The following is a 27,500-nucleotide window of genomic DNA, read 5'->3' as shown; positions in this document are numbered from 1 at the left end:
TCACTCTATAATCATTGAGACCAACTACAGCACTAACCTCAAATGGACCTTTCCACTGCATTAGGAGCTTGTTGTGGTCGGTCGGTAGCAGCACTAACACTTTATCTCCAGGTACAAACTTCCTGATTTTAGTCTTTCGGTCGTAATAATGCTTGCCTTTGTTCTGGGCTTTCTGAAGCTCGGTGTGCGCCAGCTTGAGGGTATCTTCAAGCTTCTCGCGTAGCTCGAACACATACTGATAGCTGTTCTTTACTTCAGGCTCCTCCAACTCTTTCGTCCAAAGCTCTTTGAGAAGAAACATCGGTCCTCTGACAGCTCTTCCATACAACAACTCAAACGGCGAAAAACCAGTAGACTCCTGAGGAACTTCACGATATGCAAACAGCAACGGGTTAATATAGCGATACCACTGTCTTGGCTGCTCACTGCACAGTCTCTTTAACATGCTCTTCATTGTTCCATTAAACTTTTCCGTCAAGCCATTACACATAGGATGATAAGGGGTCGTGGTGAGCTTTTTAATGCTCAAAAGGCGCGTCACTTCCTTCATACACTCAGAGACGAACTGCGTACCAAGGTCACTCAAGATCTCTTCAGGCACTCCCAAACGACTAAAGATATCCACCAACGCTTCTGCCACAGTCTCAGTATCAATGTTCTTCAGCGGGACAGCTTCAGGATAACGAGTTGCAAAGTCGACCAATGTCAATATATATCTATGACCGTCCTCACTCGGGGGAACAATAGGTCCAACCAGGTCGATTGCTACTCTCTTAAACGGCTTGTCAATTAATGGCATCTTCTCTAGGGGAACCTTCGGTACGGAACCCTTGTTAACTGTCTTCTGACATACATCGCAGGACTTGCAATAACGAGTCACGTCCCCTTGAATGCCTGGCCAATAGAACGTGCTTTGAATCTTATCAGTCGTTTTCTTTATTCCCATGTGACCTCCCATGATCGATCCGTGAGCTAGTTCCATTATTCGACTTCTCAGCTGCACAGGAACCATAACCTGCTTCAGGGGTTTACCTCCGTTCACATAAGGGTGCTTCTAGACGCGGTACAGAACTCCACCTTTCACTTCAAATGAAGTCTCAGCCTGGCCTCTCCCAACTACGTCATCTTCCTCCCAAAATTTCTGTAGGCTCTCGTCATCACGCTGCATCTCCTTGAGCTTTTCTCTATCAACTACAGGACTTTCTTTAGTGCCCGGTACCTTCAACGGAATATGTTCTCCAGCTTTCTTAGCTTGACTTCTTGTGGTTACAGCACAAGCTTCTTGTACAGGAACTTGCCAGCTTGGGTCTGGGTCGTTAGCGGCTCTTCTTGCCCCTGGTACATTATCAATAATTAAGTCATAAACAGCATCGGGAAGACACTGCGCTTCCACTTGGCCCTTGAAATAAGGTGTATCAACATCAATCTTTGCGATGGGGACTTTCCTTGCCGTATTGTCAATGAGCAGCTTAACATTAAATTCGCTAGTAAACTGATCGTCAGACACAAGGTCCCTCTTTACTACAATTCCACTACAACCAGTATCTCTCAAGACGTCAACAGGCTTCTCTCCAACTCTACCTTTCACGACAGGCATTTTACTTCTCACTCCAGTCAACGGTTCAACACAAGCACTACTCAACAATGGAATCTTCTTACCACAGGCTAACAGCAGCTTATCATCTTTAATACAGGCCTTAACTTCTTCATCAGTAGGTTTAACCTCAGGTGGCTGAACTAAACAACTGGCACTCACTTGACCACGCTGCACAGGGGGAAACCATCCTTACTTTGTCCTCCTGATCTGCGTCCACCTGATCGACAGTTTCTAGCTTCATGTCTCTGCTTACCACATAGGAAACACTTTCTTGTTAGGGTTGGGCAGTTGACAGCTTTATGACCTCGGGTGTTGCACTTAAAGCAATGCAGAGCTGGTGGATTAATCTGCATGTTCTTGGCCTCTTCCCTCTAAGGCTGTACTGTTGGCTTTCTGCTCGCTGAGCTGAACAAGTGTTTACCATGAGCCTCCAAGTACTGGTCAGCGATCTTCGCAATCTTTGCTAGAGTCTCAGGTGCCCTTTCTCGCAAATGAATTGCCAAATCCTTAGGGCAAGAGTCAACAAATTGTTCTTTCACGATCAAGTCCTTAAGACCATCAAAGCTTCGCGCAGTATTCGAAAGCTCTAGCCACCGTAACAGGTATCTGTCCAGTCGCACAATAAACTGCTCCGGACTTTCGTCAACTTCTGGTTTGGATGCTCTAAATTTTCAACGATAGCCGTGTTCGGTAAGGTCATATCTCTTCATTAACGCAATCTTTACCTTGTCATAATCCTTAGCTGCGTCCTCCGATAGACGTGAATACACTTCTAGTGCCCGTCCAGACAACAGAGAACTGAGCTTCGATGCCCATCCATCTTTTTTCCACTTAGCTGTCTCGGCAAATCTCTCGAACCTCTGCAAATACACGTCCAAAACGTCTTTGCCATCAACAAACGACGGGAGTTTAGGTGCCTTAGCCCGATCCTCTCTCACTTCAGGACGCCCGTCAGCACTCTCCACAGCCAAACGTGCAATTTCCAGCTCATGTTCTCTTTTTGCCGCTTCAATAGCCTCTTTCTGTTTCAACAGCGCGGCTTCCATCTCCAATTTTCTTAGTTCGCGTTCTTGACGCCTAGCTTCTCTCTCTTCATCTTTTCTTCTTTTATCTTCTTCAAGTAACCGATGTTTCTCTTCCTTTTCTTCTTCAAACCGCCTCCTTTTTTCTTCTCTTTCTTCCTCCAATTGTCTTCGTTTTTCTTGTTTTTCTTCCTCCAATTGTCTGCGTTTTTCTTCTTTTTCTTCCTCTTCCCTCCTTCTTTCTTGTTCTAATTGTCTGCGTTTTTCTTCTCTTTCTTCCTCTTCTCTCCTTCTTTCTTGTTCTAACTTTTGTTGCTTCTTGACAAACTCGAGCAGCTTTGCTCCTTCCAATCCAAATTCTTTTCCCATCTGCAAAAGCTTTTCCATTTCCATAGCAGTATTTCACAGCAAAAACACAATATACTCTCTTGTACAGTTCTCCTTACTTTAGCTGTAACTCGTTCTTGAATTGTCCTTTCCTGGTTTCTGTAGTCGGCAAACAAATGAATTCCTCTCCCGGACAGGCCCCCAATGTTACGAGTTCGAATGTTTTGAGGAAAGGTAGCTTGCAAACTAAACTGAACGCAGGGTTGTCGGAACAACAACAAGAAGATTTATTCCAAAATGAACGTAGTTTTCACGAAGTAAAACTCTAAACAACCCGTACTCGACAAACTTACACGGCCTCCGCCAACTTGAATAAACACTGCTTCTGTCACACTTGAATAAACACAGCTAACGCCAACTCTCTTCGCTTGTGAAAAACTAGTTAGAAAAACACTCCGCTTGGACTCGTCTACTTATATACTCTGACAATAAACTTCTAGAACTTTCTGAATTAGTAATCAATCTAATTATAGAAAGATTACAAAACACAGCGATTTACAAACGCTTACGTACAAACCTAAATATAAACAAACTACGAACTCTCGCGAAGCTTCTAGACAGTGACGCTAGGCACGTAATACTATTTTTCGTAACACTGCTGCCTAAGTGAACTAAAGCAGTTGCAAAGAAGACTGGAAACGACATTTTAATTTTGTCAAAAAATGTCTACTTATCTCTAATCGTGAGAACAGAAATAATGGTGCGTTACCACGCGCCTTGTTTGTGAGCTACAGAACTAGGAAATTGTATTATGAATAATGACGACGGAGGTCAGCGTAACTAGAAATGTCTCGTGCTCAACCGTTTAATTTGATAACATACTTTCAGTGGAGCTCGGCAGGTCAGTGCAAAACATAAAATGAATAGAAATGACTCATAGTTGAAAGATTCGTATCAGCGTCGGGTATGAAATCTCTTTACGTTCTTATTAATAACGTGGAAACAACTGAAGCACTTCGAAGTGACAGAAGATATAAGCGTTGCGACTGTTTGGTGAAAGTGAATCATTCCCCGTATTTGAATGATAGGTTCCTGCGCATGAGTAGTTCGTAATAGCTAAGCAGTGTTTCGGATTCTCTTTACCAGGTTATTTGCGGTCAACTCTCATGGCCACCCTTCATGACTTTGGGCATTTCGTAACAATTACACGACGCAATATCCCATCTTAATATGACAAGCTTACTGCTGTAAAAAGGAATGAAAGCATGCAGAATTATAGCTTTAGTTCAACAACAGATAGCGTTTTATTATTATTATTATTATTATTATTATTATTATTATTAATATTATTATTAACATTATCATTATTATTATTATTATTATTTTTATTTTTATTTTTATTATTATTGCATTGGCTGTTTCCCCTACATTTAATCTTACCCGTGAAAACACGTATCTTTGTTAAATGGCTTAACGAAGTCTGCAATCAGATCACTGTCAGGAATGTTAAGCTAGAAAGCTTCTGTCGTGAAAACACGGCCAATATATGGGTCTAAAAATCACTTTGAAGACGGTTACCTTTCACTTGTTTCGCTGGATCTCACTATGTCAAGACTCTAAAAAAATTATCTTTTCGGAAGCTTGTCTCGTTACTCTAGTGGATATTGGAAACTGCAATGAAAAGTCATCGTTCCTGGTTCAACTCTTTGCCGCACATATCCTGAATCCTCTCTGCCTGTTTAAAATGGTTTTCTTTCTTTAAGACTATTGTACGGAAATCTGGGTCGGGACCAAGGCGACCTTCAATTCCCCCGTCAAAGACGGTTGGACTGGACGGGCAAGCTTACGTCTGGCGCCCTCGAGACATGACTTAGCGAGAGGAACCCGGCAACCTAATGAGCCCATCTGATCGAATACACGCGGCAACCTCGAGCACGGAAACGCCCGTTCCCTACTCCATGGCTGAAATGCAAAGCTCAATTAGAAACAGAGCTACGTGTAGCGGATGCGCCGGAACAAATGGGACGTCGGTTTTGGACATAGCCCAAAAATGCTGTTCATTCCAGCCGGAAAACTAAAATTGAAAACGGTGGAAGAGGACTTGGAACAGAGTTGAAGCTCCATCAAGTCAAGCATCAGTCTGCCAAGGTGCACATCACAAAGCAGACTGGTATCGGACTAAGCGCCAACATTGAAAACTTCTGAAAAAAAAAACATAAAATGCATCACGGAAAGACTGGCATAGTCAGTCCCCGCGATTCCACTCCTGAGGCAAGACATTGACGCCATAAGTTCCTGGTGAAGCATACGTAGATTTGAAAAGGGGTAGTTTGAGCGTTGTAGTGGGACGCGAAGCGATCAATTGTGTGAGGCCCCACTGAGCGTCTAACAAACGAACAACAGAAGGATGAAAGGACCAATTGCAATCGTCTGGATCTACGAACCGACTCAACAAACCGGCTCTGTCACTAAGAGGTCGAGGAATCCAAGGCTGCGTTCTCTAACACAGGTGAAAAATTTCAATGGCCAGGGTCTAAAGATGGCCTTTGGAGCTAGCCAATGAGACTACGAGCGGCGCTTTGGCTTTTGGTCTTAACAATTACCCTTTTAGACTGAGGCTGGGTTGCGTATGAGCCAATACGTAGAGCATAGCTTTGAGCTCACCAAGCATGGAACTCTGGGCGGCGTCTTTGGGCGTCAGTTCACCTTTTTATTGATTCTTCACATCCCAGACAACTTTCTACCTCCTTCAGCTTACAGTTTCTCATCTTGGCGCAACCTCGTTCCCAGGGTCTCTCATCTTAACGCCTGGGGCGAGCCGGGAGAGACCCTGGTATGGTCTAGTCACGTGTCCCCCAGAGTCTGCGAGATGACAATTTATCCAATAAAGGAAGGGGCGGCTTAGTAAGAATTTTGTCTATGCTGAGACTACGGGAGTGCGGAATGTGTTGTCACCAAAACAAACCAAGTTTCATGTGCTGGGGAATGCAAACATATGTTCTTCTGCGGCTATGTCCGGCCATAATAGTTTGCAAACGCCGAAGAAAACATATACATCGTCTGTCGTAAGTTGCTGTAGATTGTGCGAGGAATAACGAAGGAAGAAGATGAAATATAACCGACTTTCTATATCCAATGGGTAACACGGCGACAACATCACGGCCATGGTAAATTGCCTCGAGGCAGATAACTTGTTTAACTTTTAGATTAACTTAAGAATAAATACTATGTGAAATTGCAGCCTGAAGGGTACTGTAAAACATCGCGGGTAATGGCGGAGTCGCAGCGCGAAGCTATTAGCCTCGCTTTGAATTCGACAAAGCTCAACGCGACAAATTCCTTGTTTAGAAAGTACGCCTCCCGTGTTTTTAATTGTCACGGAAGCACGTGACCAGACCCTACCAGGGTCTCTCCTCGCTCGCCCCAGGCGTTAAAATGAGAGACCCTGGGAACGAGGTTGATCTTGGCGCAATATTATGATGCCACAATCGCAAGTGATGTTAGCTTTTGGGAACATTTGATTGTGTGCCTGGGTCTCACTTCTTTTCACACACGTTTGGCACTGAGAACACGTTTCTTCAATTTTTTGGCATAGCACAGTCACGTGCTGCTGGATTGCAGGCAGTGGCACATCATTGTTGCAACCTTTACAAGTCACCTTCACTTCAGCGAGTAACTGTTCTGCAAATATATTTCGGCAGAATCCTTTCCACGGCTGCCTGCACATATGACAATTCCGCGAACCATTTTGCTCGAGCCTTTCCGCGCAGTGTCTACAAACGGTACGGCCCTAATGGGTTACAGATCTTCGGGTTTACCAAGGGATACGCACTTCGTGAAAAAAAAAAAAAAATTCTCTGGGTCAAAATAAGTTCCAAGGAGCAAGTAAAGAACGAAGATATTGAAACTACCATATTTCACATGTGAACTCTTTTGGAATGTTAGTTACATTAACAAATTCAAAATAATCTTGGGGGGACGACATATTTGATCCGACGCTCTTGTGGGCGGTGTGACAATGCTGCAACTTTGAGCCCCAGAAAAAAAGAATCACTCCTTGTTTGGGACAAACGTGCATGCAAACGATATTTAATACTTTGCTTGTGTTGTCATTTTCGGCGATGATAAATGCACCAATCGAGCCAGCTGTAATTTCTACCTTCAGCGTAAAAGAATGAATCCTCTAGCTGTGTCAAATCTTGCAAACGGTCCTGTAAGCGATCTAATACAGTGGCTTCAAGCAGAACGTCCCCTTAGATGTATGCCCTTCAACCGACCTATGGATTTGAGTGACAGGAATCAAGGGCATGTCGACGGATACATAAGGTTAGTTCATTCACCAAATTTCTTACAATACATAGTGCATAGTGTAGGGCGCATAAGTGTTATCGTGTATGAAGTAGACAATTTGTTTCGAAGTATACATACGGGCAAGGTCTATTGAAGTTACGATTATGAATTTTATTTTTTGGGGGAACTTGATCAGGTGATACAATTGTGTACTAAATCTCTGTTAATTGTCATAATCTGTTTTCATTACTGATTCAGGCGATGTTCTGGGTGTCGCAAGCGTAAGTCCCCTCGCACCTCTCGGTAAACTTTTACTATTACTGTATCTTTGGAGCGAACGTGAATTGCGTTCAACTGCAGCAAGAATGTTAAGTTTAACCATAAACACAGTGCGAAACGCGTACGCTGTCTTGACAGAGGCACTACTGTGGCAGAGACTTGCCAGATTATTCCCATAGGCGGAAGAGGTTTCATCCTAAAAAGTGAAAGGTAATTTATGTTATCTGGATTCCTACAATTACTAGAGGGGAGAAGGAGAGTACCAGCAGCGATATCACAATTTTCAGTCGCGTTTTTAACACGATTATAGATTTAATAAAAACTTTTTTTTTACGTCATAAACTGCTTACGCTTAGTACTATGCTACATTCTTCGGTAGTATGCAAGGTATGTTTTAATGGATAGCATTTTCTGCTTTGTTTATTTCACAGTATCAAAGAGGCCGCAGAGGAAGAAACGGCCATTGGTGGGTATTTAGCGTTTTGTGCACGGAATACAGCCTTTGTAGGGGATATTTTCAGGTGGTGCAACGACGAGATAGAGCAACATTTTGTCGGATCTTACAAAGAATTCTGCTTCCAGGTACTGAGATGCACACTGATGATTGGGCCGCCTTCCGAAACTTGCAACTACACGTTGCCAACGTTTCTGTCCTTAGGGCGGTAGTTCACCAGGACAATTTTGTAGATCCTTTAACAGGAATACACACCCAAGAGGTTGAGTCTGCATGGGCAAGACTGAAGTCTTACATTAAAAGAGAAAAATGTGTCAGAGGTGGAGAAATTCAATATTTCCTTAATGAACAGATGTGGAGAGACTGGAGAGGTGCAGGAAATGTATTCAGTAATTTGCGGTTGCTATTATCTCGCTACTATCCCCTTTAACGGTTCGATGGAGTTTTCAGTATCATGACATAGGTGGCATAATTTTTGAAAACTAAAGGGGTTATGTCACGATATATTGACTTCACTGAAGATTGTTAAAGAATGTCTTTATTTTAATGCAGACGTAAAGTTATGATGATGTTTGTCACAAGATATCTGAGACTTTATTGCTGCAGGAGTCTATCCAATGTCTTCTGTTGAAATTTTGGCAAAAAAAATTACTATATATATAAAAATTACTCGCACATCCCATTTCACATTGGCAGAAATATTTTATGCACAAGTAATGTGAGGTAATCGCGAATTCCTTCTGTGTTTTTTTTATTTTTTTTATCAGAAAACAGAAAAATCATTGTAAAAACATAGCGCCTTATTAGAGAGTAGAAATTTAATTGTGTTAAGTTGTCAAGCGCGTTCACGTAAAAGTGTTTCAAGGAATTTTATGAATACAACACGCAAATTATTGTGCATAGATCCTGTAAAGCCATTTGCGGAACAGGGATCAGTTTCTTCCAAAATGCTAGTCTTTTATCGTGAAACAATTGTATGAAGTTTCATTCCACAAAATGACTTCTCGTTAAAGTTTATTGCCAAGTCAATAGTTTGATTGAATGCTAACTGTTGCAAGTAGAGACTAAAGCTACTTCCTCTCCCACAAAAATTAAAGTACAAACCAAGTTGCTAGGAGCATTCCATCGTAGTTCTCTAAGGGCGCGTTTTTTTATCCACAACTCTGGAACGAGAATGGCCAGAATATAAAATGTCCGCGTTTTTCTATTCCGCATTCCTATTCCGGAATGGATAGAACGCCATTACACCATTCTGCTCCGAGGGGCAGAATGAACAGAATGTTGCGAATGAAAATCCAAGATGGCACCCCGGGCGGCCCAGATTCGGAAGGTAAACAATTATAAGTATTTTTATGGGAATCTCGATAACAGACTGAAAAAGATATTTACCCGCAAAAGTTCTCAATAAAAAAGCCGTACTTTATTGTCATGGTGAATTTCTTGCTTTTTGTGTGTTTTTTTTTTGCCTGATTGAATGCGATTTAAGCGACTTCTCAAATTCCCGAGTCGTCACTCTTCCCTAAATAAAGGAAAGGCTGGCAACTCATTTTTAACTTACCTCAGATCTCGCCGGAAAAATTCACACTTCTCCGGCATCAGTCACGCTCAAATGAGAACAGAACTAATTCACCGTTGCTGTTGAGAAAAGTGCCAGGCAAAACACGTTGCATCTCGGTACAGTGAGTCTGAAAGTTAAGAAATAACTTGCCTGTGTTTAAATTAACAAATACACCAATACATCACTAACGTTTCATGTTTAACCGCAGAAGTAGGGAAGCAGATGCTCGAAGGTCACGGTAATAGCTGTTGAGTTTTATTCCTCAGTTATCGAGTTCCAGAAGTATAAAACTTAAAAATGGTTTGCTTTAAAATCTGAAAAGAACCAATTTACCGTCATGTGCTGTTGAGAAAAGTGTATGCCAGGCAAAACAAGTTGCATCTCGGTAGAGGCGTATTTGAATCTGCAGCGCTCATCCCGCCGTGTGCCATCACAGGCGGCCCAGAGTCGGAAGGTAAACAATTATAAGGATTTTTATGGGAATCTCGATAACAGACTGAAAAAGATATTTACCCGCAAAAGTTCTCAATAAAAAAGCCGTACTTTATTGTCATGGTGAATTTCTTGCTTTTTGTGTGTTTTTTTTTTTCCTGATTGAATGCGATTTAAGCGACTTCTCAAATTCCCGAGTCGTCACTCTTCCCTAAATAAAGGAAAGGCTGGCAACTCATTTTTAACTTAACTCAGATCTCGCCGGAAAAATTCACACTTCTCCGGCATCAGTCACGCTCAAACTCCGGCAATGGCTACACGGATAAATTTACTTCCCCTTGACCAAGTTTCAAGGTCCAGCGAGTATCCATTGCTGAGAAACTGCGAAAAATATTCAAATTTTCAAACTCCTTCGAGACTCGCTAACAACCAATTTTGACACGGCTGGTCAACGGTTCACTGAGCCTCCATACGGTGAGCGCAAACCTACGCAAGTGTACCCGTAGTTGGGCAGAGCAAAAGAAATCCCAGACTCGTCCCCAAATACCTGCCTGGGGTCATGTTCGAGTTTCTAAATCGGCGAAACCTGAAACCACCCTGAAACCTTAAAACACAGCTCCCATCGCCTTGGTTGCCCCACCGCATGTTATAAATCCAGATTTTCATCGAACTCCGTAAGTACTGAAGCTGTTTGGATGGAGTTTGAAACGCAGTCGAAGGTATTTACTAGTGTATGAAACACAATCCTGTTTTTCATGCGTCAACAACTCACATTATCATGAACTCAGAAGAAATTCATATGAAAAGGTCGCTGCACCTTTTCAACCTTTTGGACACATTTTTCTGTTGAGAGTCCAGGAAAAATGCCATCGTTGAAATCATCTGTGCTTTGTTTTTGCGCTTCCGGTTGCGTTGAAGTCTTCAAAATTATTTCTCACACCGGTGCATCAAGCGCCCGGGGGGGGGAGAGGGGAACTCCCATATGAAAAAGACGGGGATGCTCGTCGGAAATTTTGAATTTAACCCCTAAAGGAGACCAATCTAGGCGTGGCTTAAGCAAATTTTGACCCCTAAAAGAGACCGTTTAAAAACACAAAAATACGACACGCAATGAGTTTTAATGATAAAAAGGCATAACCATCGAATGCTTTTATCTAAAAAGAAAATTTAAAAGGAAATTTGACTTCTGTTTCTCTTCGCGTAATTCTGTGTTCATTCGCGGAACCCTGAACGAGACCTTGGGGCCCCCCCCCCCCCCCCCCGGATCAAGTGATATCGAACGAAAACCAACAATTATTAGTCGGAATACCTGAAAGGTATCCGAGTTACAATCTCGCTTGTCTGTTTTTTGGACAGTAGAAATTACGGTGGGGTGATTTCTTTGGCTCAAAGCAATTCACTTAACAAAACTATACTTTTTTCCAACAACAACAAAAAAAACAGCCGTGGTGTCGAGTGTCATCGGACGAGGGGGTTTTTGCACGCGCGAGGCTTCAAACAGCTTCAGTACTTACGGAGTTCGATGAAAATCCGGATTTATAACATACAGTGGGGCAACCAAAGCGATGGGAGCTGTGTTTAAGGTTTCAGTGTGGAACTTTTAATATCGTTCGCCGATTTAGAAACTCGAACATGACCCCAGGCAGGTATTTGGGAACGAGTCTGGGATTTCTTTTGCTCTGCCCAACTACGGGTACACTTGCGTAGGTTTGCGCTCACCGTATGGAGGCTCAGTGAACCGTTGACCAGCCGTGTCAAAATTGGTTGTTAGCGAGTCTCGAAGGAGTTTGAAAATTTGAATATTTTTCGCAGTTTCTCTGCAATGGATACTCGCTGGACCTTGAAACTTGGTCAAGGGAAAGTAAATTTATCCGTGTAGCCATCGCCGGAGTTTGAGCGTGACTGATACCGGAGAAGTGTGAATTTTTTCGGCGAGATCTGAGGTAAGTTAGAAATGAGTTGCCAGCCTTTCCTTTATTTAGGGAAGAGTGACGACTCGGGAATTTGAGAAGTCGCTTAAATCGCATTCAATCAGGCAAAAAACCGCACAAAAAGCAAGAAATTCACCATGACAATAAAGTACGGCTTTTTTATTGAGAACTTTTGCGGGTAAATATCTTTTTCAGTCTGTTATCGAGATTCCCATAAAAATCCTTATAATTGTTTACCTTCCGACTGTGGGCCGCCTGTGATGGCACACGGCGGGATGAGCGCTGCAGATTCAAATACGCCTCTACCGAGATGCAACTTGTTTTGCCTGGCATACACTTTTCTCAACAGCACATGACGGTAAATTGGTTCTTTTCAGATTTTAAAGCAAACCATTTTTAAGTTTTATACTTCTGGAACTCGATAACTGAGGAATAAAACTCAACAGCTATTACCGTGACCTTCGAGCATCTGCTTCCCTACTTCTCCGGTTAAACATGAAACGTTAGTGATGTATTGGTGTATTTGTTAATTTAAACACAGGCAAATTATTTCTTAACTTTCAGACTCACTGTACCGAGATGCAACGTGTTTTGCCTGGCACTTTTCTCAACAGCAACGGTGAATTAGTTCTGTTCTCATTTTAAAGCAAACCATTCTTAAGTTTTATATATACTTATGGAACTCGATAACTCAAGAATAAATCCCAACAGCTATTACACGTTCGAACACGTGATTCTCTAATTCTCTGTTTAAACATAAAACGTCATTGATGTATTGGTGTATTTGTTAATTTAAACACAGGGAAATTATTTCCTAATTTTCAGGCTACCGAGATGCAACTTGTTTTGCCTGGCATACACTTTCCTCAACAGCAACGTTGAACTAGTTGCTTCTTTTCTGATTTAAAAGCAATCCATTTTTAAGTTTTATACTTCTGGAACTCGATAACTGAGGCCGGAATAAAACTCAACAGCTATTACACCTTCGAACATCTGCTTCCCTAATTCTTTGGTGAAACATGAAACGTCAGTGATGTATTGGTGTCTTTGTTAATTTGAACACAGGCAAATTATTTTTTAACTGTCACGCTACCGAAATGCAACTTGTTTTGCCGGGCACTTTTCTTAACAGCAACGGTGAATTAGTTCTGTTCTCATTTCAAAGCAAACCATTTTTAAGTTTTATATATACTTACGGAACTCGACAACTAAAGATTAAATTCGAACAGCTATTACACCTTCGAACATCTGCTTCCCTAATTGTTTGGTTAAACATGAAACGTTAGTGATGTATTGGTGTTTTTGTTAATTTAAACACAGGCAAATTATTTCTTAACTGTCACGCTACCGAGATGCAACTTGTTTTGCCTGGCACTTTTCTCAACAGCAACGGTGAATTAGTTCTGTTCTCATTTTAAAGCAAACCATTTTAAAGTTTTATATATACTTATGGAACTCGATAACTGAAGAATAAATTCCAACAGCTATCACAAGTTCGAACACGAGCTTCTCTAATTCTCTGTTTAAACATGAAACGTCAGTGATATATTGGTGTATTTGTTAATTTGAACACAGGGAAATTATTTCCTAATTTTCAGGCTACCGAGATGCAACTTGTTTTGCCTGGCATACACTTTTCGCAACAGCAACGTTGAACCAGTTGTTTCTTTTCTGATTTAAAAGGAATCCATTTTTAAGTTTTATACTTATGGAACTCGATATAACTGAGGCTGGTATAAAACTCAACAGCTATTACACCTTCGAACATCTGCTTCCCTAATTGTTTGGTGAAACATGAAACGTTAGTGATGTATTGGTGTTTTTGTCAATTTAAACACAGGCAAATTATTTCTTAACTGTCAGTCTACCGAGATGCAACTTGTTTTTCCTGGCACTTTTCTCAACAGCAACGGTGAATTAGTTCTGTTCTCATTTTAAAGCAAACCATTTTTAATTTTTGTATATACTTATGGAACTCGATAACTGAAGAATAAATTCCAACAGCTATCACACGTTCGAACACGAGCTTCTCCAATTCTCTGTTTAAACATGAAACGTCAGTGATGTATTGGTGTATTTGTTAATTTAAACACAGGGAAATTATTTCCTAATTTTCAGGCTACCGAGATGCAACTTGTTTTGCCTGGCATACACTTTTCGCAACAGCAACGTTGAACCAGTTGCTTCTTTTCTCATTTAAAAGCAATCCATTTTTAAGTTTTATACTTCTGGAACTCGATAACTGAGGGCGGAAAAAAACTCAACAGCTATTACACCTTCGAACATCTGCTTCCCTAATTCTTTGGTGAAACATGAAACGTTAGTGATGTATTGGTGTCTTTGCTAATTTAAACACAGGCAAATTATTTCTTAGGCTACCGAGATGCAACTTGTTTTGCCTGGCACTTTTCTCAACAGCAACGGTGAATTAGTTCTGTTCTCGTTTTAAAGCAAACCATTTTTAAGTTTTATATATACTTATGGAACTTGATAACTGAAGAATAAATCCCAAGAGCTATTACACGTTCGAACACGTGATTCTCTAATGCTCTGTTTAAACATGAAACGTCATTGATGTATTGGTGTATTTGTTAATTTAAACACAGGGAAATTATTTCCTAATTTTCAGGCTACCGAGATGCAACTTGTTTTGCCTGGCATACACTTTTCTCAACAGCAACGTTGAACCAGTTGCTTCTTTTCTCATTTAAAAGCAATCCATTTTTAAGTTTGATACTTATGGTCCTTATGGAACTCGATAACCAAGTCACTGGGAAATTTCAGTAGAATGTCCTATTGTAGCTGCTTCGTCCACGTTTTTACCAGAATACAGAAAGTATCCTAAGCATTCTTAAAAGCTGACCTTGGGCCTAATTATGCCTAAACAAAAGTTTTTAGGCCTAAGGTTAGCTTTTAAGAATGTTTAGGATACTTTCTGTGTTGTTGAAACAATGACCTGCGACTTGCAGATTAGACGCGCCGAATTTTGGAACGTGATCACCATTTTCCCGCAAAAAATTACCGACTTGAAGGCGACAAATCTCGCTTCGAAAGAGCTGAAAGAACTTTCCTTCGGCAAATTGGCTAACAATTCGACCAACCAGTTGATTTGAAAGGGTATATCACTTTTCCCGTGGTGAGAGAGTTTATCCATAAATCCTATAGAATGAAAAGTGGTTCCGTGTTCCAGCACTAACCGCCCCGGTCAATGCGCGCTAACGAACTGAAATAGATTTGTGTTCCCCACAAAATTAATCTCGCCCCTAAATATGGTCATTCAATAAAAATTAACTACTTTTTTTCTGCTTAACGTAAGTTCACAGTATAATCTAATCGATCGTGAATGCTTTAACACTTTTCTGAATACGAAACACCTTTTGTGTTATGTTTTTAACATTTGTTGACGGATATCTACACCGTCAGGAGACGTTCAGCCAAGAATTCCTGAGTCGGCTTAATTAAGCTCCTCATGAAACGTCTTGAGTGTCTCTGTGTTTGCAAGGAGATTGTAAGTATTAGCATCCCAATGTACTTAAAACCAAATTCAATTTTAGTCCTGAGATAACATCTTAAGCGTTTCAGATTCTTTGATGGAATCAACATGTTGTTCCTTCCGAGTATTCTAATGTCCTTTTAAGTATACACATGAATACGTTCACGAATTTTGAGGGTTTTCCAATACACACGAACTGATTCGGGTCGACTTTTTGGTAAAGACGACCCGTCAAGCCGAAGTCGGGTCGAGGTGTTTGCGGAAGTAAAGTAACAGGAAGTTGCTATTTTAAAGAAGGTTCGACGAACTTTCTGAAAATGTTGACGGGTCGTGACGAGCCGTCATTTGAAAAAGTCGACCCGACTGTTGGAAATGTCAGGTGGCGAGGGACATAGAAAAAAATTGTGTATTTGTGAAGACAGTGGAGGCGGTGAGGCCGGGTGGAAATGTTACAGTTGTGGCTGGAAACGAATTTGGCAAGACTGTGTTGTAGGTTTGTTATTGTATTTGGTCCCCTGTGAGTGATGGTAATTTTGCCATTTTAGTTTTTGATATTCCCAGGTACACCTTTTTTTTTTCTTTTTTTTTTTCTACAAAAAGTTTGCGAAAAAACGTCCACAAATGTGTCAAAACTCAAATGCAAATCTCATCGAATGAGGCGCACGATTCCAGTTCGTTTACCGCGAGTTTTCATCCCTTTTCGCTGAAATTTGGCTAGAATGTTGCCCGATAATCTGGCAAAAAACCCGTGTCGGGGAGTATTTATTTGTTGCCTCCTTCGAAAGTAATGAATATTTAAGAAAAGGTACTGCGCGTTTTACAAAAAGGTTAAAGTTTAACAGTGAATAAAAGCAAACCACACATGTAATAAAAATGCCTCGACACGGTTTTTTAGATCAAGGTGTGAAGAAAACGTAGTTTCCTGTTAAATTCTGACCTTCCGGTAAGTATGTACTTTATTGGGGTTTTTATGAAACGTGTGACCGTGAAGCAGCGACAACGCGAGGATTTGGAGTGTGCTGATATTCAAATGACGCAAAACTGATGAAATGAATTGTCATGCTGCGTCCTTCCAACAGATTAGCATTCCGTTTTTCATGAAGAATTTAAATCTGTTAACGACTTCGACGCGTTTAGGTGATTAATATTGGGCAATAGTTTTGAAGTTTTTTATTTGCTTGGTTAGCAATTGCGCTGGTTTATCGTTTATTTGTGGATGTCCAGCAACGTGAATGCATAATTTCTTTTTGCCGGAGATGGGGTTTAATGAGTACTGGTGTGCAAAGGGTTTTTTCATCGTAACTCTTAGAATTCGTATATGGTAGAGTAAGGTAGTAGAATTTGAAGTCTGACTTTCCAAATTAAAGATAGAACAAGTCACTAGGATACGGTGTTGGTGCTGATGACTTTGTTAAGCTGAAAGCAACTTAAAATGCTGCTATAATCGTCACTTTAGTCTTAGATAGGAAGTAATGGTTTTGCAAATATCGTTGCTTCTGTATGAAGGATGGAGTAGTCGGGAAAGAATTTGCACAGCATTTTCGTTTCAGTGTTAGCAGCCACTTTCTCGTTGCAATATCATAGGAGTTGTCACTAGTTCTTTAATAAACAGTAAGTGTTTTGATGGTATCACTTTGCGTCGGGAATTGCGGAATTTGAAACGTGTAAATGTGTTTATTTTAAATGTTGTTATTAACTGAAACGAGTAATTACAAAGTAGTATAAGGGAGACCTATATATTATAATTTTTTTATAAATTGGCTTGCAAGTTATTGGCAGTTGTTGGAATTTTAAAGATGTAGGTATCGCTGACGAAAGCATGAAATATTGTATAATGATATCGAAATGGTGATTTATGATTAACAACAATGTAAGGTAGTATGAAATGTTTGCAGTAGCTATTCTATAATACCAGCAATAACCTAATTTAGACATATCACAATTAATTTTGACAACTGGCATTATTTCGAGGAGGGGAGGGGGTGGGGAAGGGGGGGGGGGGTGGCATATTCGACACTGACTTCCTTTAATCGATTGAAGTGCTGGGTTCATTGTCAGCAGGGGAACACTTTCTTTTCTTTGTTGGTGTAGCAGGATTCAGTTTTCTGCAGGTATAATCCTCTATGTGTTTTGCGTTGAATGTGTGTTAGGAGCAGAAAGCAAAATCCATAAGTTATTGACGGGTGTATACAAAAGATGCGAATTTCTTGAAAAGGTTATAAATGAATGTCAAACAGTTGGCGGAGAAACAGGCAAGACAACTAGATTTTATCTTCAATAATGCAAATACAAAGAGACACGTCTGGTTCTACTACGACCTCGATTACCTGAAGTATCTGTGCCTGAACGGTCCTCCACGCGACCCGCCAGGACAGGCAAGACGCTGATCGCCGAATCCCTCTCCCCCCCCAAAAAAGGGCTCCACACGTTCTAAAGTCGTGACCAAGTAGTTATCCCCCCGCACGTTATACTGGTATGCTCTCCTTTTGTACAAGGTCTTTCCGTGTATCGTTGTGACACTTCAGAAAAAAAAGGAAACCACTTTTTGAACGATTTTGGAACGAACGCTTTCTAAACGTCAAAACGAGGCTTTCAACAACAGTGAGTTCTATTCTAAACGGTCTTTCAATTGTTTCCACACATCCTTTTTAGCCGACGGCATACAGTTGTAGTAAGGGTATTATTTCTTCTAAGAACAAACGAAAAATTCTACGCAACTGCGATGCTCTCCTTTCTTTTCTTTTCTTTTATTTATAGTGACATTTATTATTGTCCATTTAGTCGCTTCTCTTTGGGAACGGCAAATAAAACAAGATCTGCCTCTGACTTAGGGGTCTGTATGCATACAATGCATAAGACCCCAAACATTAATACTGAGCAGCATGGTGTCAGAATATATATGTCACTACGAACACGAACGAACAAATTATTCACCAATTTGTAAGTGCTACGAAGTTTATGGTTGTTCATGCACATAAAGGCATTTAAGCCGCCACTCTTTGAGAACGAGGCATCCAACATTCCAGAGCAGCATGTTGAGAGGGTATTCGCTACCTACGAATGAAACATTCACAACATTTGCTGTGAGTGCTATTGTGGACAACGATTATAGTTGTTCATGCATGTATCGGTATTTTAGCCGCCACTCTTTGAGAATGAAGCATACAACATTTCTAAGCAGCGTATTGTCAGGGTATTAATTTCGCTACGAACGAACCATTGACCATTTGTGGATGCTGTTAGGAAGCTTGCGGCGATTTTCGGTGGGCTTGAATGTTTTGAGGAAGCGTACGACAATTTCGCTACGTTTTAAGAACGAAGCATCAACATTTTGCAGCGCTATTACAGTCAATCATTATTTTTGTTTCTGAACAGCATGTTGTCTGGGTATTAATTTCGCTACGCCGTGAACGAACGAACCATTCGCTTGGATGTTTTGAGGAAGTGTACGGTGATTTCGCTACGCTTTAAGGACGAAGCATGAATGCTGTTCTGGTCGATGTTTATAATTTTCTATGCGTATATCGATATTTTAGACGTTACTCTTTGAGAACAAAGCATGTAACATTTTTGAGCAGCACAGCCTCCTTTGTTTATCAAAGTTTTTCTTTCTCTCACCATTTGACACTTCCATCGCTACGCTTTAAGAACGAAGCATTCAACATTTCGGAGCGCTATTACAGTCAGTCATTCTTTTCTGTTTCTGAACTGCATGTTGCCAGGGACACATTCGCAACATTTGTGAATGTTGTTCTGGTCGATGTTCTATGCGTATATCGATATTTTAGTCTCAAGCATACAACATTTTTGAGCAGCATTGCCTCCTTTGGGGCCAAGTCGCACTAGAGGGCAATTTCGGATTTGTTTAGGACCAATCTGACTTGAAATCGGCCAGTGACACAAAATTGTCCAGAACGTTACAGTCGCACTTGAGAACAAAATATGTGAACAAAACATCACACCATGCTGTGAACGTCGCGCAATTTCCTGCGAAACCGCCTTTACTCGCTGTTTCCATCCACAAACCGCGACACGAGGGATCTCAAAATGTTCTCGGCTGACGAAGATGTACGGCACAAAGAAGTTTGGAATGATCCCGGCATGGAGCCGTCTTCGCTGAACTGAAAGGATTCTTGCGACGAGTCAGAACTCGTGGTAGAAGGACTGCCACTGACCCACTGACTGGGAGTTCCTCGATTGTTGAATATGTAAGGCCTAGGCATCGGATAGATCCATCCTGGTGGATATTGAGGAAATTGTTGCCCTAGTTCATACGGAAAGTATTAGTCGCCCGCCTCTGGATTCATGTTGTTGCAAAATGAGAACGTTATCAATTTTTCCGCGAAGTCTATCACATAGAGACTCTGCTACATATCACCTGTCAAATCATTTCCAAATCAGGACACCCTCGCTATTGTTTTCCAAGGTTTGTTTCAGTTTGGCCTGCTCCAGAGATAGTCGACGGCATCTTTGAAGTTTGTCCGTCTGTGACCAAATTTTGTCCTTCGATGGACAAACCGGTCGCACTTGGTTTTTCATTGTGAGGACAGATTTTTGAATAAGTAAACATTTTTGTCCTCTAGTGCGACTTGGCCCTTGCTCATTGAACTTTTTCTTTCTCTCTCCATCTGACACTTTCAATAGTCGGGTCGACTTTTCAAATGACGGGTCGTCACGACCTGATCGGATCGTCATGATCCGGCGGGAGTTGTTTGAAGCTGCCCCAGCCGGTTCGACTTCCGGCAGTAAAGCTTACTTCCTTTTTCAACTTGAAGACCCGACATCCAGTGAGTCGGGCCGTCAACAGCAATTGACGACCCGACTTAGTTTAGAACAGGATGAAGAAAAAGAATCCATAATGATTTACAGATCTCAGAAGATGTCTTTAAAAAAACTTAATTTTCGTGCGTGCTTGATCTAGAATATGCACAAACTATTAGCTTAAATTTCCGTGAAAATAGACTGGCTAGAATTTCTTGAGTGCCTCTGAGTTTGTAAGGAGGCAGTAAATATTAGATTACATTTTAGTCGCGAGATAACATCTTAAACCTGTCAGACTCTATGATGGTACTGTTTTGTTAAAAAACAGATTATTTGATTCTGTTAATTGATTCCTTGATTGACATTTGATTACCTTAAGATTAGTAACATTATTAAGACCGGATAACACGAAAAAGGATCACTTTTTCTGGGACGTTTTGCCAACGGATCTATGCTAACCTGTTTGTTCACCAACCTGTTTTCATATTTCCGCTAACCTGTGGTACCGAAGTTTGAGGAGTGTTTAATCTACTGGATATCGTCACAGAAGTAAGTGATCGATGATGTGAGATCTGTTGAAATCAAGCGCCGTAGTCCGTATTTTATTGTAGTTCATAGAAGCTGAAATTATGTAATATTTTCCTTTGTAGATCGAATAATAAGACATTAAGAAAATTGTACGATTTGAGTAATCCAGTGGATTATTAACCATTTTTCCCCGGAACAGTGCATTCGATTTCTTGTCAACTGTTGGGCCGAGGGAAAATTGGTTCTGGACGCACGTGGTGTGAAACAATGGAAACAGAATTAAAGGAAGCAAAGAAGATACGAAGGAACGCGAAAGCAGCTCTTAGAAGATGTGGCAAAACGTTAACAAGCCTACTTGACGTTGAAAGACCAGAAAGTGAGGTAAGAGATGCTCTAAACGAAGTCAAAGAAGCATATAGCAATTTAGTGACGAAGCATGAAGAATACACCAAAATGATTGACGATGATGAACAGTTTGAAGAGGCTGAGAACTGGATGTCTGAATGTCAAGAAAACCTTTTAAGGCAGGAAATAAAGGCAAATTTGTATTTGGATAGTTTGGTCAAGACGAAAACGAAATTGAAAGAAAATGGCCATAACATGAGATCGGAACCTCAACTATTCAGTTATCAGAACAAAACGTGTCTTCCGGTAACGGTTCTATTGAGAGCGGTGAAAATACCAATCCCACAGTTCCTGTGGTTATTAATTCCGACACCCATGCAAGTGTTAATAATGACAGCCTTCAATCAGTAATTCCCAGCGGTAGTTCCTGTAATAGCGAAGGGCACTAATGATGTCACGAAATTTTAGACCCCTGTCGTGAGTCAGACAAACAAACGCCAATTCTGTAATGGTTTTAAGCCGAATGTGTGAATGGCGAGCGGTTCGCTTCCAACTTTTACCGACGAAGACGACGTTCCAGGCTCTAAATTTGAAAGAGAACCAGAAGAATACACTGTTGGCCAGTTGAAGTGGTGGTTAAAGTGCAGGGGATTGAAATTGAGCGGAAAAAGAGATGAGCAACTGAAACGCGTGAGCGACTGTATCAAAAGCTGGAATCATCACACGCTCGATCCGAGTATCGACTATGGCAAATGGTTCTCAGCAAAAGTTCTCAAAGAACATGAAAAGTTACCAGCAAATTGTAGCTTAAGTTTGCTTCCGTTGAAAAAGTGCTGACGGGCCTGCGCGACTCCTGCCGTTCGCAAGCGATTCTAAAATCTGTGCCTTCAAAGTTTAGCTCTAACTAAAGTGTCCTTTAACGACTTTCCTTTGCGATATGATAGTATGGGTGGCTCTTTAAATACTTCTCTAAGGTGCGGTTGGTTTTGAAAAAGGTGCCATTTGTTCATTAATATATTCTTGAGGTTAGGTAAAGCCGGGTGGTATTGTGTAACAAAAGGCAATATTTTCTTTTTTGTGCTGTTGTCTTTGTTTTCAAGTGACCTCTCTCTATCCGTGAAGTTAACTTCAGATAGGAACTTTTCTGAAAATTTATTTGGGTATCCTCTCTCTGCATGTTATTATTAAACGTCACGTTTGACGAATTTGTTCTTAGGAGGCGTAGCGCTTCTCCTTTTATGAACCCTTTCTGGTGGATGGCACCATAGGCAGCCCATTGAGAATTTAAACGCGTTATAAGACTTTGTATGGGAAATCAAATATCGTCAATTATAAAGCCTAAAATATTTCAATGTTCTAAGACGAAGTCTTAGAACATTGAAAACACCGACTTCCCGAAACTGTAAAATAAGCTCCAAAAGGCACAAGAATACACCAAAGGTGAGTCATTTTGATTCATTTTATTGAATGAAAGCTAAATTGAGCATTTTTTAGGCTTTATAATCGACGATATTTGATTTCCCATACAAAGTCTTATAATGCGTTTAAATTCTCAACGGCTGTCTGTAGTGACGCGAGCTTGGGCTGCCTATGATGGCACGAATAAAAATTCGTGTATTGAAAGGTCTCTGTCCGTTTGTAATGTGTTTGCACATCATGGGTGGATTCTCTATTGAATCTCTCGGCTTTGTACACTTTTGTGTCTAAGAATGTAATTTCTGAGTCTGATATTTCAGCCGTAAATTTGATTGTATCGTGGTAGTTGTTTGCCCTTTGCACAAAATTTTCTATATTGTCTTCGGTTGTGTGCCACACACAGAAGACATCGTCATTGTATCTCTTTAATCTTTAATCAAAATAATTGCCACTAGCGCATAAATGCTAATCCGGCAATGGAGCGGCCAGCAGTCGCTCAATTTACATGTACGGCGTTACAAGTACAGTTACATAGTAAAATAACAATTAAGATTACATAGTATGAAATTACAATCACATGGTATGACAATAAACGAGGTATTAAATGAAGTTAACATGTCAGAGTAGTGGGCACTCTCCGGATAAATTCTGGGTACGATGCCGATCTAACAACATCAGCTGGTAACGCGTTCCATGCAGGAATTGATCTTACATAGAAGGAATGTTTGTAAGCGTCGACAGAGGAGGATGGGAGCCTGATCTTAAAGTCGTGACTCTTCCTTGTACGGCCATACGCAGGCACGGATGTGAGCTCATAGGGAACGGAGATGTTAACTTGACTGCAATGAAGGCCAGTTCAAATCAGTAAGCATAGATGAAACACTACTATGGCGGCTGTAATCGTTGTTAACAAAACGTGCTGCACGGCGCTGAACGGCTTCAATACAATCAATCCCTTTTTTTGTATGCGGAGACCAAGCAACCGTGGCGTATTCAACAATAGGACGTACTAAAGATAGGTATGAGCGTTCCTTAACAGAACGATCACACGATGATAGATTCCTTTGAAGGATCCCTAAGACTCTCATAGCCTTCTTTTTAGCTTCGTCACACTGCAGTTGCCAACACAACGTACATGTTATGTACACGCCGAGATATTTTTGGTGACGAGCACCGTCGAGCTTCACGTTACAAAGGGAATAACTAAACTGGGAAGGAGATTTCTTCAAAGTGACGGACATAACAAAACATTTACTGGGAGCAAATTTCATCTGCCAGATGGAGGACCACTTCTCTAGTTGATCGAGGTCTCGCTGGAGAGCTAAATGATCGCTTACAGAATTTGTCGGACGGTAAAGAACACAGTCGTCAGCGAAGAGCTTGATACCAGATGTGATGTTTTTAGGTAGGTCATTAATAAACATTAAAAAGAGAATGGGGCCCAATACGGTACCCTGGGGCACCCCGGAGACTACAGGAGACCACGAAGAAGCAGAGCCATTAATCACAACTCGTTGGCTACGCCCAGTTAAAAAGCTTCGAAGCCAGATATTAGCCTTGTTGCGAATACCGTAGTAGGCAGCCTTAAGTAAAAGCCGTTCATGGGGGACAAAATCAAAAGCTTTTGCAAAGTCTAGAAATACAACATCGACTTGACCATGGACGTTTAGGACTGATGCCCACTCGTGGATGACGGTGATGAGTTGAGTCTCACATGACAGGCCCCGCTGAAAACCATGTTGGTGCGGAGAGACGATGTGATTTGCATTAAGGTGCCGTGATATTTGGCAGGATACTATATGTTCCATGACTTTAGATGTGAGAGATGTAAGGGACACCGGTCTGTAGTTTTTGGGATCAGCTTTGGAGCCCTTTTTAAAGATGGCGCAAATATTGGCTAGCTTCCAAGCCTGTGGTAAGGCACCTGCGTCGTAAGATTGTTGAAAAAGTGAGGAGAATACGACGGCGAGCTCTGAGGCGGCGTCGCGGAGGATTCTAGCTGGAATCAAATCTGGTCCACTAGCTTTATCGATCTTAATTTTCAGGAGTTGATTCTTGACGCCCTCTGCGGAGAATATTATATCAGTCATACATTCATAAGATGAGGGGGGCATTTGAGGTAAACTTCTGAGATCTTCTTCGACGAACGCACTGTTATATTGCTCACGTAGAGCCTCAGCTTTAGCGCTGTCCGAGGAACATACGCGGTTGTTAGATACCAAGGCCGGGATTCCCTGGGATTCAGTGCGAAGCAGCTTAAGGTACGACCAAGCACGTTTGATTCCGCTAGAGCCAATATTCTTGGGCCCAGTCTCCAGAGGCTCTGGGGTTAACCCACCCATAACTTCACTGACGTACTTGTCATGCGCGACACGCAGGTGTTTAGTAGTGATATTGCGAAGTCGCTTGTATTTGGTAAAGTGAACGGCTTTGCCGCTATGCGGAGCCTTCTTATACGCTCTGTCGCGTTTGTTCATTAGGCGTTTCACAGAGGTGCTGACCCAAGGGAGGTGACGCTTTCCCTTAGACATTTTATGTGGTATAAAGTTGTCGGTGGCTTCTAAAATCTTTTGGGAGATGTAGGACCAATTTTCGTCGACAGTTTTGCTCTCTGGCTGGGTAGATAGATAATCAGGAGCAAGGGTAGATAAACTTGACTTTAGACCGACGAAGTCGCCCTTGTGAAACTGATATATTTTCCGAGGGGGTTTCGGCGTAAACTTCGGGGAAATATCAACCTCAAATAATATGGCGTCGTGATCAGAAATGCCGCAAGTAACGTGACAGGCCTTAATGATACCAGGATTGGAAGAGAAGACAAGGTCTAATGTTCGACCAGAGGCGGGGCGCGTCGGCCCAGAAACATGCTGAATTAAGCCGTATTTGTCTGAAAAATCCAAGAGAGCTTGGTCGCAAGCTTGAGCAATACGGGGTGTGAGGTTTCGAGTTGACCAATCTATGTCCCCACAATTGAAGTCACCAGCAAGGACGACCAGAGGGTTAGAGCTATAAATCCTACTCAGGACATCGTCCAATAGATCCAACGCGTTAGTATCAGGAGATGGTGGGCGATAGTAACTGGAGAAGAGAAGAGTCTTGGTTTTTGCGAATTTATGATCTCGCAATCGCGTATATCGAGGCAGACTTCTTCGGTTGCGATGATATCATTGCGAACAGCAATAAAAACTCCCCCACCATGCAAAGTTCTGTCCTTCCTAAAAATATCATACGTACTTGGGAAAACCGAGTAAGTGGGTATTGTGGAGTCCAGTTTTGATTCACACCCCAGGACGATGTCAGGCTTGTGTAGATCGATGAGTGCCTGAAATTCAGCTTTTTTAGTCGGGCCCTTTATGCCATTACAATTTAGTGAGATGACCTTCAGCTTCTTCCTCTTCTGCTTGGGAGAACGAGCAATCGGATTGGAGGTGTGCAGCGGTGGTCCCATAGGAGAAGAATAATTTGGGTCCGGCGCTGATAACTGTTATTACTCGCAAAGCTATCCAAATTGTCGAGAAGAAAAGTTGTAGAGAAGTTTGGAAAGGCACAGAAGTTGCATATCCAGACAAGATTAGAATCGCGACCAAAATTGTCGTAAGATTGAGCGGACATTGCAGTACAGTTGATATGAAACCAACGAAGACATTCCTCGCATTCAATGGCTTTCTGGTTGGATCGCACAGCCTTATTACAGAGACCGCAAGGATGTTTAGGTGGACCAGGATTAACCTGGATGTCCCCGCATTGTAACAGAAGAAATTTGAGCATCAAAATGATGGATGACTTTGAGTGATCCAAAATGGCGTTTGAGCGAGTCGATCTTGAGGTGCGATGAAACGCTTCCAGACCAATTTCAAGAGGCCGTTTGGTAACATTTGTCTCAAACAGCGAACGTGTGGTTTGATCGTTATCAAATCCAGAACAATCTTCCAAAACTAGCGGTTTAATTTTGCTTTTGCTGATAATGCCTTTTTCTATATTTGCCATGAAAACTTTAGCAAAAGCCACGGCCAGTTTGGTTCCCATTTGCCGTTCCGTTGTTAACGTTTTTCTCCGTAAAGAATTCCCGTGAACATGCCACTAACCAACGCTTGCACTTTGCGAGTTCTTTCGCCGGTCTCGGGAAAGGTATAAATACTTTCTGCGCCGATTTCTCCAACTCTTTTAGTGATTCCGGCCGTTTTTCTGGATATCTTGAGTCTGTTTTGCACTCACCTCAACAGCAGTGTCTGCTGCCTACCATTTCTCTTGTTTCTAGAACGATAAACCGAAGAATTTACTAAAATTCTCGCTTTTAGGATCACAACCGTGGCTCCCGCTCATACATTTGCTTTGTTTTGGTCGCAGTGTTTGTCTGACTCTGTGCGGGGGGTCTCATGGGATCTCACGCTGACAAATCTATTTTTAGTAATAGTGCGCTTCGCTATTTCAAGATTGAAAAACCAAAGTTGCCAAAGTTTTCCGGTGATGTCAGAGAGTATGTTATTTTTAAAGCAGATTTTAAACACGCAATTGAAGCTAAGTACTTAAATCGAGACGCAATCACCTTCCTGCGGTCATGTCTCCAAGGAAAGCCTCTTGATTTGATAAAAGGAATTGGAAGAGATTACAAGGCTGCATGTGAGTATTTAGATTCTATATATGGAGATCCGAGATTTGTTTCAGACAGGATAACTCAAGATATAGTTTAGTTTCGTGCACTGCAAAATGGCGAAGATGCAAGATTTTGTGATTTGGTGCATTTAGTCAAAAGGTGTCATAACACTTTAAAAGAAGTAGGTGTTCCCGGCGACATGAACAACAATCACATGCTGTCTATTATTGAACAAAAGATGTGTGCGGACGACCGCAAGGTTTGGTCTAGAGATCTGGAGCGAGAGGGAAAGATTGCCACGCTTCAAGGTCTAATGGAATGGATGACAGTGGAGATGAAATCGCGTATGCGCGCAACAGCTCCACTCAGAACTGGTGCAAGTAACAGTCGTTCAGTGCATCACGTGCGAGCCGAAGGCAGAGTTAGAGGTAATTCAACATGGCATAAATGTTGGTTATGTCATACATCCGCTC

The 27,500-nt window shown here is 41.5% G+C and overlaps 1 protein-coding gene and 2 pseudogenes across 2 annotated transcripts in view; all 3 read left to right on the top strand.

Moving 5' to 3' along the window:
* The first annotated feature begins 7,601 nt into the window (after positions 1 to 7,601).
* On the top strand, positions 7,602 to 8,399 carry LOC138004924 (uncharacterized; annotated as a pseudogene).
* A 7,382-nt stretch (positions 8,400 to 15,781) lies between these two features.
* LOC138008505 (uncharacterized) overlaps positions 15,782 to 27,500 on the top strand; it is a 41,884-nt gene continuing 30,165 nt past the window's right edge. The window contains exon 1 of one of the 2 annotated variants that reach the window (XM_068855821.1): positions 15,782 to 15,876. The gene's annotated coding sequence lies outside the window, so the exon portion shown is untranslated. The remainder of the gene's footprint in view (positions 15,877 to 27,500) is intronic. The other variant, XM_068855820.1, reaches the window with a different exon arrangement.
* LOC138004923 (uncharacterized) overlaps positions 26,810 to 27,500 on the top strand; it is a 2,322-nt pseudogene continuing 1,631 nt past the window's right edge.

The sequence above is a fragment of the Montipora foliosa genome, chromosome 6 (assembly GCF_036669935.1).
Source record: "Montipora foliosa isolate CH-2021 chromosome 6, ASM3666993v2, whole genome shotgun sequence".
In the NCBI taxonomy this organism is placed as follows: Eukaryota; Metazoa; Cnidaria; class Anthozoa; order Scleractinia; family Acroporidae; genus Montipora; species Montipora foliosa.
The sequence above is the reverse complement of the archived record's forward strand: the minus strand, read 5'-3'. Positions and strand labels throughout refer to the sequence as shown.